Consider the following 12,735-nt stretch of genomic DNA (forward strand, 5'->3'; position numbering starts at 1 on the left):
GGTTTTTAAAAGGTTTTTCACCATTTTTGTTTTTAAGTTTTTTTTTTGGGGCAGGCCTGAAATCATGGCTCGATGTTCCACTGGAGCCATCATTAACATAACCCCTCGCTCAACACAACATATAAAAACTAGAGTGCTCTAGCTCAATCACGAGTTACAACACTTACTTACAGTGGTGGAGTGGACATCTGACATATTGGGACAAATACTGGTGGGCCGTCGCATCAGTGGCCGTTTTTACCGGCCGTCCAGCCCCGTCTGTCTCTTCGGCCCTCTCTGGGTGTCTGTCATTCGGGGTACCCATGAGAGCATGCTGTGTGCGTGTTGCAGGACTGGGCTCACGGGCCAATCACAACCATAAACTGTATATAAGAAGTGGATGTAGTCAGTGACGTCAGTAGTCAAGTCAGTGACGTCAGTAGTCAGTGACGTCAGTAGTCAGTGACGTCAGTAGTCAATGACGTCATCTATTGGTTTATGGACTACTGTTGTGAAGCCTCGAGTTCGGCATTTTGTCCGTCGCCATCATGTTTTTTTGCAACCAGAAATGAAACGAGAGGGTGGAGCTAAATACAACCGAACGCTGAATAAGACATTTTTAAGAGACCAAAATGTTATAAATAATTAACTTCCATGAACTGAAAACACACTGTGAAAGGGTTAAAGTTGTAAGATGAAAACACGGACAACACCCAGACCGGACAACGCCGTGGTAGCGACCTGTCAATCACAAGTTAGCCACGCCCTAAAGCATACCCTGCGTTATGGTCTATTTGACTCTAAATGGGACCATAATTTACTAAATGAACATCATGCTGTATTGAAGAAGACTTTAAACTAGCGATTGAGACCATAAACTCATGTTTACAATGTTTACTGAGGTAATAAATCAGGTGAGAAGTAGGGTCATTTTCTCATAGACTTCTATACAATCAGACTTATTTTTGCAACCAGAGGAGTCGCCCCCTGCTGGCTATTAGAAAGAATGCAAGTTTAAGGCACTTCAGCATTGGTTTCACTTCTCAGAGCCGGAGGTAGCGCACTGATCACAACCAAGTTAGTTAAACTTCACATCATAGGCTCAGCTGTAGACTACTCTGTTGCTACTGTTGAGGCTGGAAAATGGTTGATGAATCGTTTTCAGTGTCACAACCCCCGCAAAATGACTCGTTTCACTCTCAAAATTTGATCAATTCGGTCCGATAACATTTGGAAAGTCTAGAGCCAGGTAACTGAATTATTTTATTTTTATATAACACATTTGTCTATGGTGTGACAAACACATTTATTTTTGTTTTACCCGGACTTTAATAAATCCAAATTAACAGCAAAGAATGGAACATGACCTATGACCTTGTTTCAAGAATAGGCCAGAGGGCGTTGTGAAGGAGCTCGTTTCAAATTGATATAAATATGTCCGTGCCTTTTGTATGAAGTTGGTTGGAGTAGACCCATTAACCAAAACACTTCACAGCCACTTCATTTGATTCCACTAAAAACACCACCCTTCACGTCCTGCACTTGTACAGTCCTGCAGGTTCAAGCCAACCTGACTGTACATCCCTTGCTACTATTAAGAAGATTTAATTTGCTACTCCTGTCCATCTATCTTACAGAGCCATAGTGCGATACAGCCGAGGTGCTGAGGGGCTAATGTCGCTGTCAATCCGCCGTCCCCTCAGCTACAATCTCACGGCTTAATTTCCACACAGATCCGAGTACCCTTGAGCTTCAAGAGGTCTCATTCACATACTTGAATCAAAATTGCCCCCCAAACTCTCTCGTCCAGTAATTTCTCAACACTTTGGTTATAAGCAATGTTGCACTTTGAATTTTAGCAGGTGAGCCTTCACTTTGGTTCGTGAACTTTCACGTAAAAAGGCGAGCTTCACACCCAGCCAATCTGGTATTTCATTAATTTAGTTAATGTAAATGTATGTCGAGCATTTCGTTCGCAGCTTTTTAGGTAGTTAGGCTATAATATCTCCTGGCACTCTCATAAGATATATTAAGAATAGTAATTAATAAACTTGATAATCTGAAATTGACTAATAATTTGGTGCTTGAGGACATCCCCGCAGTATGGTCCCATAGGGATCCCATTAAAAGCACTGACTATAATCTATAGCTGTGCAGTTGTGCTATATGGTTCAGCCGTGTTGCCCTTGCAACAATATTGAAATCCACTTTCAAATGACTTTGGAATTAATAATTTACGTTAAATTTATAGACCTTGTGGTACATCACAATAGCTGCTCCGACGTTGATGGTAGTGTGTCCCCGAAATGTTTACAAGAGAATTGCACAGGGAGCGTCTGTCACAGCCTGTCACTAGCTTGAAGAGAAAATGGGAGTGTTTGACACATGCTATTATTGTTGTCGCCCCGTTTTCACATCCAGAGAGAGGACAGCTCCAATGTTGACGCTCTTTAGCCAGTGGTTTTTCTTAAGATGAATTAAAGTGTGATTAACAGCACAGAAGCCTCGACCCTCACTTCTAGCGAATCAAAGGGAGTGGCGCCCGTTCTTTAATGCTCACGCCGATGCACTCTCTTTTAAATAAACTTATTGCCGCCACACTCTTTTATCATGTGAGGCGGAAATGTCAGCGCCGACTCAAACACGCCCAGCCAAAGCCTTCGAACATGGCGAGATTGGATGTGATATCAGTGCAAGGGTCACTGACAAAAGAAATTGGGTTTTATGCAGAGCGTGCCTCAATACACAACACTCCCCGAACCAAAGGTAGAAGCAAAGCCCTCACCCGCTATTTTCGACCCATCATTATTTCTCATAAATCCCAAACTAGCCAAGACCAGTGCCTTTGACAGCATGACTGATGAGTTTGCCGTCGTGAATGTCAAGAGAAATGGTCTCCTGCACCTTATCTCCCCTATTTCTCATTGTGAGTGAGACTTGGGGTTTTTATGGAGAAAAGCCACAGCCGTTGTGATGAGCATTACCCGGTGATAATGAAGGGCACGCCGCTGTACTGTCAGCCCGTACAGACAGACAGGCAGGCAAGGGACCTGCCGGCTGCTGAGAAACGTTGTCCATTCATGCGTTTATGTGCCCTTATGTCTTTATCTGGAGGCCAGGATAAATGAGCATATTTATTTATTTACACTATGTCAGCGCGGTGATTGCCTTATCTACTGCTGCCTTCATCCACTGAGGGAAATGTCAAGAGGTAATCAAGTCAAATGTGCCTTTTTGTCAATGCTATTCATGGATCTCAAATGAAAATATTTAGGTGATGGCTCTGTAAAAATGCGTCTTTCTGACATATTTGATTTAACTGGAGATGTTTCCATACTGTTTGATTATTCATATGATCCACCTTTAAACCACATATAGTACCATAGAGTAATGGAAAAAATAGAAACCATACATACTTAATGTTTGGCTTTTTTCACTCTGAAAGTCTTACTGCTCGTTGAACAATTATGGTTTGTTTGAGTGCATTCAAAATTTAACCAACACCGCTTCTGTTTTTGAAAAAAAGAAAGGTTTGATGAGCCTGCTTTCTAGTCCCAGAAGTGAGCCACATATCCCACTGAGGCTAACGCTAAGGGGCTTTTAGTGATCCTGCCTGTAACTTGGCATGCACACCTGCCAGTACAGACGCAGGATAATGAGCTCGGACCCGGGTCTGAGCAGTGGCTGTTAGGCAGGAAGCTGCATATTTATGACGGCTTTAAGACGCTTTTATTGCCTCGTTTTCATCAGAACGTTGTCTGCAGAGACCTGATAGCTTTCCTTAGAGATTAGTCTCAGATACCTCCTGTTAGGTGGCAGTCTGGCCAGATCTCCACTTCGCTTTCTCTGTTTTTCTTTCCCCCTGTCTTTATCTCTTCCCCCCCCTCTTTCGTCGTATTTCCCTGCCTCTTTCTCCCACCCATCCCTCAGAAGTTTTCCACACTCTGTGTCGCTACATGTCCTCTGGTAACACCGATACAAATCAGGGTTAAAACATTTGTTTACTGTGAGGAAAGGAAGAGAGAGAGAGAGAAGCAGCGCTGTGCTAAATGTCAGGGATGATGAGGTGGGTCAGGCTGGCAGTGCTGCTGCGATTACGGCTGTCTTCGCGCGGCATCATCACAAACCTTGACAACCGCGCATCGACTGCACAATTTATGCTCGGGAGGGCTAAGTCTTCCAGTTCCGCTGTTTCGCCGAGAAATTAAATTCACATGTTATCTTTGAGAACATCCTTCCTCCTCTTTTCCCTCCAATACCAGTGTCAGGAGTAAAGGAATGTGCGGTGTCAAACTGCGCGAAGAATAATGGATTCTGGCATAAGGAATCATTTCTGTCTTTCTGGGCGAAAGCCACATCCACCGACGCTCGCTGTTGATGTCTGCTTCCTTCAATAGTTAACCAGATATATAGGCTTTCAAAATACATCAGAAAAAAGTTTGATATCATTTTTTTATGACTTTGGACCGCAGAAAAGCAAGCAGGTTGTCAACTATTTGGCGCACGATATGACAAGCTCGAATGTGCTCACGCCTACACGCCACGCCTGCATGTTTGCCGAGCGCCTTGTGTGTGAGCTATATGATTCTTTCATGAGCTGCGTGGTGGCTGGCCTTTCATAGGCGTGCTCTCATTGAGCACTTAATCAATACCTGTCATCTTGAACTCATCCTCCAAAGCAGGCCCCCTGTTCTTTGCCTTGCCCCGTAATCCATCTCCATACAGCTATTTGAATTTGTATTACACTCTAAGAGGAGCGTCTTCGCTATCAGAAGACTTAACAGATTGTTTAAGGGCCCTCAGTACGTATTTTCATAAGCGCAAGACCCGGTTTATAAAAATCTATACAAGGGCCTGAGGACCGGGGGCACCGTGGCAAGCAGGGTAAGCCAGGAACGTGGGGAGAATTTCAGATCCGGAGGAAGGCAATTTCAGTGTCTTGGTTTTTCTGATTGTTTTGTTAAAGCTGGTTTTATTGCTGTTGCTCAGCTCTTCTGTCTGTCTATTTGCTTTGGGTTTAAGGAGTCGCCAAAGGTAATTTATAGTATTTCCCCCCCCTAGGAGAGTATTTGATAAGGCACTTTTAAAGCTGCGGCTCGCAAAAGGGGAGACACGCTTTGGATTCCGCATGCTTTCTAAATCACTGGCAGCTTGTGATTGTACTTTTTGTGAGTCCATCTGTAGTAAAGACTGATCTGGGCGCGACGCTAGAGTGATTGTGAGTTTATCTGAAGTAAACATTGATAGTATTGGAAGACACTATGCATTTAAGTGCCTTTTCTCACCCCCCCCCCCCACTCCCTCTTTTACTCAACTTCTCTGTTCCAGTGCTGCGGCTCAGCCCTTTTTCAGAAACAAATGTGCAGTGATCCGTGCTCTTAACACAGTTAAGAAAATAGTTTTCGAAAATTGGACCTTGAAGAATTCAGAGTGGGTGAGTAATTGGAGGTCAATAGAAAGCAATGCTCCACGACAGAGCTGAACCCGCAGAGAGAGAGAGCGAGCGAGATAGGGAGATGGGGAGAGAGAGAGGAGCCAGCGGAGTGTCAATCAGTCTGCGTTTTTGCCCGCATTGCCCCTTAATTTAATCACTGTTTAATTACTGCTGTCCCCTGAGGGGCGCTCTGTTAGGTTCAGTTACTGAGCTTTTTTTCCCTTTCCTCTGCCTCCGTCTCCGGGTGCGTATTTAGCCCTTGGACACTCTCTCTAAAGCAGGCCACTCTCTCAGAAGCCTCAGCAGTATTTCAACCTTACCTCGGGGCCCCTAGTGCAAATCTGCTGATGATAATGTCAAGGGCAAGCACATATGCATATGTGTGATGAAAGCTGCCTGCAGGAGGAGAGACGCCACAAACATACAACTTTACCCAGCAGAGCAAGGGCAGGAAGAAGAGCCGGGAACGTCTTGAAGAAACCCTCCCGCTGCTCGCCCCTTCAGGACAGCCCCCTTCCCCCCATAGAAGTCTCAGGGTTGGATGTAATGTGAAATCCAACCCGTCATTTAAAAAGCTGGAAGGGGGCTGGTCAGGGTTTACATAAACGCTCCCTGGCACTGTATAATGTGTGCTGCCATATCTACGGCGAAACACAGCGCGCACATGTTGTGGTTTCTCCGGATTACCAGCAGCCCACCACCACAGATCCTACACAGGGGCCGCGTCGGGGGAATAACTCACATTTAGCTCTTAAGCTACAGCAATCAATATAAATTTAGCATGGTAATGATCAGGTGCAGGGGAGGGTGTAAGTCTCCCGTGCCTCCCTCTCTCTCTCTCTCTCTCTTTTCCTGGTACACACGCCACGGCGCTCCGGCTCCCAGAGGCCTGTGGGTAACGCGGCTAAGGCTCCACGCGGCACGTCAAGCCTCAACTGCGGATTACAGCGGGGGGAAACAAACAAACAAGGCTGTCTGAGAGTCTTAGCGACAGGCGCAGGCAATAGCCGGCGCTAGTAATGAAGCCACTGATGGCACACACACACACACACACACACACACACACACACACACACGCGCACACACACACACACACACACACACACACACACACACACACACACACACACAGCTCAACAGCCCTCAACCCTCCACAGTCCCCTTCCTGGAGCAGCAGAGGTATTTTACACTGTGTTAAGGACATAATGGGACAAATAGAGATGATGTGATGAGGGAGGCTGTGTGTGTGTGTGTGTGTGTTTCTCAGGAGAGTGTCCACGATGATGACTATCGCCAGGGGAGTCGAGACAGTTGTGGCTCCTGGGTATTCAGATTGGAGTGTTGACAGGTTTATTATTGAAGTTTTTTTTTTCTTTCTATCACTGGATGGGTGGTGTCAGGGCGTGATAGTCGCTGTCTTCTTCTGTAGTTTCCTTCTTGACAGACAACAAGTGGGCTGTTTCCACACCAGTTGGTCTCTCGCCACTCTGGCAGCCATCTCCAGACAACAATAGTGTCGATTAATTAAACGCTTAATGTCTTCGCCGTCTATTTTTACACTCAAAGTTGTAAAGAAGTTTACGCCGTGAGATGTAGCGTTAAAGCTGCAGTGGGTAGAGTTGGAGCAAATATGTTTTTTTTTTAAAAAGTTATTTTTATGAAACGGTCACTATATGCTGACAGTAGTGCACGAGACAGGTATTCTGAAAAACATCATGTGCCTCTGTGTCCTCCGGTGCTCCTAATCGCATCTGCAAGATTTCACAGACCGGAGGAAATCAACCAATCAGAGTCTTACTGTCTCTGAGCAGCTGTCAATCACTCGCAAACTCTGATCAAACGGTCAAACTGGGCAGCTCTGATCAAATATGAATCAATATTCTGTTACTGTAATGTCTATTTCTCACCTCAAATGTTTTCAGAAACATCTTGTAATGTACTGTTTGGCTGTAAAATGAGAAAGTTTGTGACTCGGCAGTCATGTTGAGATCAGTTGAGGATATGTCAAGCACTGCCAACCAGCCGGAGCACAGCCAATAGGAACGCTCAATAGGAACGCTCTCTCTGAAATGACATGTGAGACTCCCGTCACGGGCTAGCTTTTTTAAAGCCTGAAAACAGAGCCATGAGGAGGTGCAGAAGTGTAGTTATCTCTCAGAACACTTGAATTACAATATGCTGAAAGGTCAATGCCCAATGATGCCAAAAACATTCTGCCTACTGCAGGTTTAATGTCTCCGCCGTCTATTTTTACACTCAAAGTTGTAAAGAACTTTACGCCGCAAGATGCAGCATTAACGCCAATCGAAAATTGGCTGCAGGATCGTGCCAAATGTAATCCCTCTAAACCGGCTCGCTGGCCTCGTTTGTATCAGGCAGGACCAGAGTATCAAGGCCCGTAATGCAATTGACGACCTGCTGCCTCTGACATTAATAAAGATGGAACATGTACAGGAAATTAAACTCTCACTTTCCCATTGTAATGAGTTGGTATCCATCATGATACTGTTTACCTCACAATCAGATAAAATGATCAAATTGAAGCTCAATCAGGGCCTCACGCGATGCCATCGCTGTAACCCGCTGGCATCACTCTTCTAAATGGATGGAAAAGTGAATGGGATTTAAATAAAGACTCTATATGTTAATGGGCATGGTTTAGCCTCCCCTGGTGATCCACTTTCTACACAGACAGGGTGGGAGTGTGGGGGGGGGTAAAGGATGTAGCCGGTACTGAAGATGAATGTCAGTAGTTGTTGTGTTATACACATTTCTAATCTTCTTCTTCCTGCTTTAAAAAATGCAAGAAGGAGGAAAGCGAACATGTTGACCTCAGTAAGTGTCTCAGGCGTCTCTGTGTCCTGGTTGGCCACAAGAGGGAAGTAGCTAGCTACAGACACAGGCCACAGGTTCATAATGGCACTGGAGAGATGTGAGATATATTAACTAAAAGGTATTATCATCTGCTTTACTTTTACAGATCACTGGCTTTTCTTTTTTTTTTCTTCATTACATGAGCCTATGATCTTTGATACAGAAGAGAGAGGGAAGTACTATGGACAAGGAGATGCAGGATTTAATGGTATTGGCTTTTATACGTAATAAGGGGGCACTGATCAAAGGTTCACAATACTCAAAAGCAGCTAGGTTGCACTCAGGAGGGGGGGCACCAAGTGCTCTCCAGCCAGGCTGAGTAAATTGCCAGATCAGCTAATCAGAATTCAACTGGAAGATGTAAGTTAGTGGAGACTAATTGAAGACAGATTTAAGGGGCATCCATCTGGATATGGCAACCCTCTCCCGCTCTCCTTAGTAATTTCTGGTGAATATTAATAATGTTTTTTATATAATAGTGTATGTGTGGAGTGGGGAGGGGGGAGGGAGGGAAGGGTCCTCCAAATGAAGCAACTAAAAAGCCTCAAACGCACAGGGTGAAATTGCTCCGAGGATATCTCAAGCAGACTATCCATTTACTTGCCCTCTTCGCTTCTCTTGGGCACGGCGGGGTGGGGGGGAGGGGGTAAGGCGGCGGTGGAGGAGCCACGCACTTATGAAAAACAGCACATGTGGGATGTTATCAGCACCTGCTCAACATGGGTATATGAGCCAATTAAACAAGTCTGGGGTGTATGTTGTCCTCCTCTACATGATTAGAATCGGGATCTGCGTCTGTGTGGTCCTTCTTGACCTGACTCACGTTAAGATGGAATATTCCCTGGAAAAAAAGGGTTCAGTTAATGAAGAGTATTGAGCCGCAGCCTGATCAAGAAGTAGGCCAGGATGGATGCAGCGGCAGATTAATGAAGTCGCGGAGATAAGAGCGGGTTTTGAATTTGCATAAGACACTCAACAAGAATTAATAGCATTATGTATGTAATATAGGCAGTGTAAATGCTGCAGAATAAATTGAGGTCTTTACCTGTAGAGTATATACAGCGAGATGCACTACCGCAACCGGTGGTGGAAGAAGTACTCTGCTAGATCCTTTACTTAAAGGACCAGTGTGTAACTAGTTGGGGGATCACTTGGCAGAAATGGAATATGATATTGATAAGTGTTGTATGTTTTCTTTAATGTATAATCACCTAGAATTGTTGTGTTTTTGTTACATTAGAATGAGCAGTTTATGTCTAAATGCGGCGCGGGTCCTCTCCACGGAGCCGGCCGTCATGTTTCTATAGTAGCCCAGAACGGACAAACCAAACACTTTGTTAACTTTTCCTGCTTGGGCCGGAGTCGATAACGTCACTCGCTCCGGAGTTGACCCCCCCGTCACTCCACTCAGCCGCCGGGAAACAAAACACGGGAAACCTCTGTTGGTCTTGAGGAGCTGCAGCATTTATTCCTTCACAAATTGTACCTTCCACTGTACGTTCACTTAATATTCACAAAGATAAACTAACTCGTCTTCAGCTCCACTAGACACATTTGCCGCTCTCTCTCTCTCGCGCGCTTCAACACTCACTTCCTATGTACAGTACACACACACTCTACGCACTGACTCTGCTATTCTCTAAATGACCTACGCTACTCTTACAACAACTGGCTCTAGAAACGGCAATATGCGTTCTCACATCGGCCACCGTAGTTCTCCTACACGCTCGACACACGGGAGAGGTTGCAATCTGTAACCTCACCGCTAGATGCCTCCAGATGTTACACACTGGACCTTCAAGTAAAGTAAAAATAGAAATACCATAGTCTATACATATTCTATTCCAAGTAAAAGCCCTGTATTCAAAATGTTACTTAAGTAAAGTACATAAATGTTATCAGCAGATTGTAAAGTATAAAAGTAGTAAAAGTATTATTATGGAATATTATATTATTCTGTTTTTATTGAAGACATGTATGTTATTGTAGTCCGTCAATGTGGAGCCAATATTAAATACTTTGTATATTACTGGTAGTATAGTACTGCATCTTTTCACATGTTTTAATGTAAAAAGTTACTACATTAAGTGTCAAATAAATGTAATGAAGTACTTTATTTGCCTCTGAAATGTGAAAAAGAAGTATAATGTAGCATAAAATGGAAAATACTCAAGTAAAGTACAAGTACAGTATGACAAAATTGTAGTCCACTACTTGAGTAAATGTACTTTTGTTACATTCCCCCACTGACTGCAACCCTCAATTGTGACCGTATGAACTTAATGAACAAAAATACATTGAATTTTTCTTTTTATTTAATATATACAGTAGTTGTCAAATTAAGGTCACGGTGAAACAACAGTTAAGACATATTTATCTTCATGAGCCTCACCCTGTGGGCGGGGTTTAGTTACCAGAGGGATTTGATAAATGAAATCCTTGAAATTTGATTGGATTGTGAAAAAAAGGCGAGCTGTGGAGAGAAATATGGAGCGGTAGGATTGTTCACCTCCACCCACACCTCCATCACCTGTGGAGGAGGAGGGTGAGGGTTAAATGAATAGATGAGACCTCGACCACATTCTTTGGAAATGTAAACAACATATAATGATATTTTTGTTCTGCAAAAGGCAAACGAGCGGTCAAGTGCTGTTCAAGATGAGTCATCAAAAATCGGTTTTACAGGAAGAGAAAAGCGAAGGAACGATTTTATTCAGCATGTAAAAAAGAGATGAATGAATAATTGAACACAGGATTCAAACTTGTAAAATGTATTTTTTCATTTCACTGTCTTGTGTTTTTCGGAGCGTCAACGCTGTTTAAGCCACAAAGCTGTTTTCCTCCACATGGTCTTCACATGATCCATGTGCTCAGTTTCCATGGATTCAATTCTGTGACCCTACGACTTCATTTTTTTCCTTGTGCGTTACAGTGGATCCGGATCTCACGGTGAAAACACCGGGGCAAAGAACATCGTCAATATGGCATTCACAACCGCTGTTATTTCCCCCAGGACGTGGAATCACACATTTGAAACAATCCTCCGGGGAGATATTTAGACAACAGACCGATCCGAACTGCTGGTAACTCAAATCTCGCTGTCACACTGCTGCCTTTTAACACACTTTAAAACAGGAAAAAGAGAAATACGTCAATAGATGTGTAGACCACATCAGCTGCCACAATCTGGGATTGTATTTGTTTCACAAAAACATGTAAAAATAGGAACAAGAATAATACAATTTAGATACGTCACAATGATGTGTATGTATATCCAAGACCTTAGGGTCATCACAAAGGTCCTAAGTGTGTTTTTATTGTTTTTTCACTATTACACAGATCCTCTGTACCTGACAGAAATCTGACAAAGTAATATACTATAGGGGTATTTAGAGAAAATGATGAATCCTAAAAAGCTGTCATCATCATGGTGGTGGTTCCATTTAGGGTATGATTACTGTCCCAGATGTCAGTGATGATGGAGGCAACAAGGAGGAGCGTTATATTAGTCCCCAATGCCTGACAACCATTAATACCTCTCCTATTTTACAACCTAACTTTCTCTTACTCCACAAGGAGACATTTTCACTACGCCGCTTTGATATGCCTGGCTGCTTGGTAGCTCTCACCGCACCGACAGTTGTCTGATTTCTATTCCCACGGCAAACGCACGCCGCAGCAAGATGCAGATTGCCTGTGGAGATCACCGTTTGTGCAAAAATAATAGTGTATCTGGAAATACTGGTCCAGGGACAGTCTGCAGGCATTCAGACGAGATGTGCGTTTGAGAAGAAATGATACAACAGTGAGGGAGCGATTGCCGTAATGATAGATCCCTAACCAGACATTTTTCATAAATGGAAACTAGGGTTTGGGCCTGAAAAGAATCAAGAATGGGTATGTCAAAGTGTGAGACAATTTGGAGAAAATGTTTTCGCACTAAATTGCTGCATCATGGATGCTCGGGATGCTTTAAGGTAATAGAGTTCACGTCTGGGTAGAATCAGTCGATCCATGAAAGTTTGAAACGACTCTTGTTGACAGACTAGAAGAAGTTTGAGCAAGTTTTTTCATCTGGCTTGTCTTAAATGATCTTTTTGATTGATGGGTTTACATTTGACATAATGCACCACTGAAGCGTGAATAAATGGAATACTTCTACATATATTTAGTGGTTATATCAAGGCTCTCCTTCAATGCCATTTTCTTCCAGTATGTAAAATGGAAGGTCTAACCTGAGGGTATGACAGTATGATTAGAATGGGAAGTCATTCCCCCTCCATCCTCATGGCCACTGTGATATAAATATAAGGAAGTGATTAGGGAGGAAGAAAAAGCTTTGGTTCATTTATATTTCATACCATTTTAAAAAGTAATCTGACCTATAGACGCTGTGGCTCATACTGGATATGGAAGTAAGGACGCCGACATCTGTATAAGACTGCTTA

At 43.6% G+C, this 12,735-nt stretch overlaps 1 protein-coding gene across 4 annotated transcripts in view; it reads left to right on the forward strand.

Moving 5' to 3' along the window:
• The window catches only part of LOC119474989 (doublecortin domain-containing protein 2), a 61,103-nt gene that overhangs the window by 29,058 nt on the left and 19,310 nt on the right, over positions 1-12,735 (forward strand). The gene's annotated exons all lie outside the window — the stretch shown is intronic.

The sequence above is a fragment of the Sebastes umbrosus genome, chromosome 16 (genome assembly GCF_015220745.1).
Source record: "Sebastes umbrosus isolate fSebUmb1 chromosome 16, fSebUmb1.pri, whole genome shotgun sequence".
Lineage (NCBI taxonomy): Eukaryota > Metazoa > Chordata > Actinopteri > Perciformes > Sebastidae > Sebastes > Sebastes umbrosus.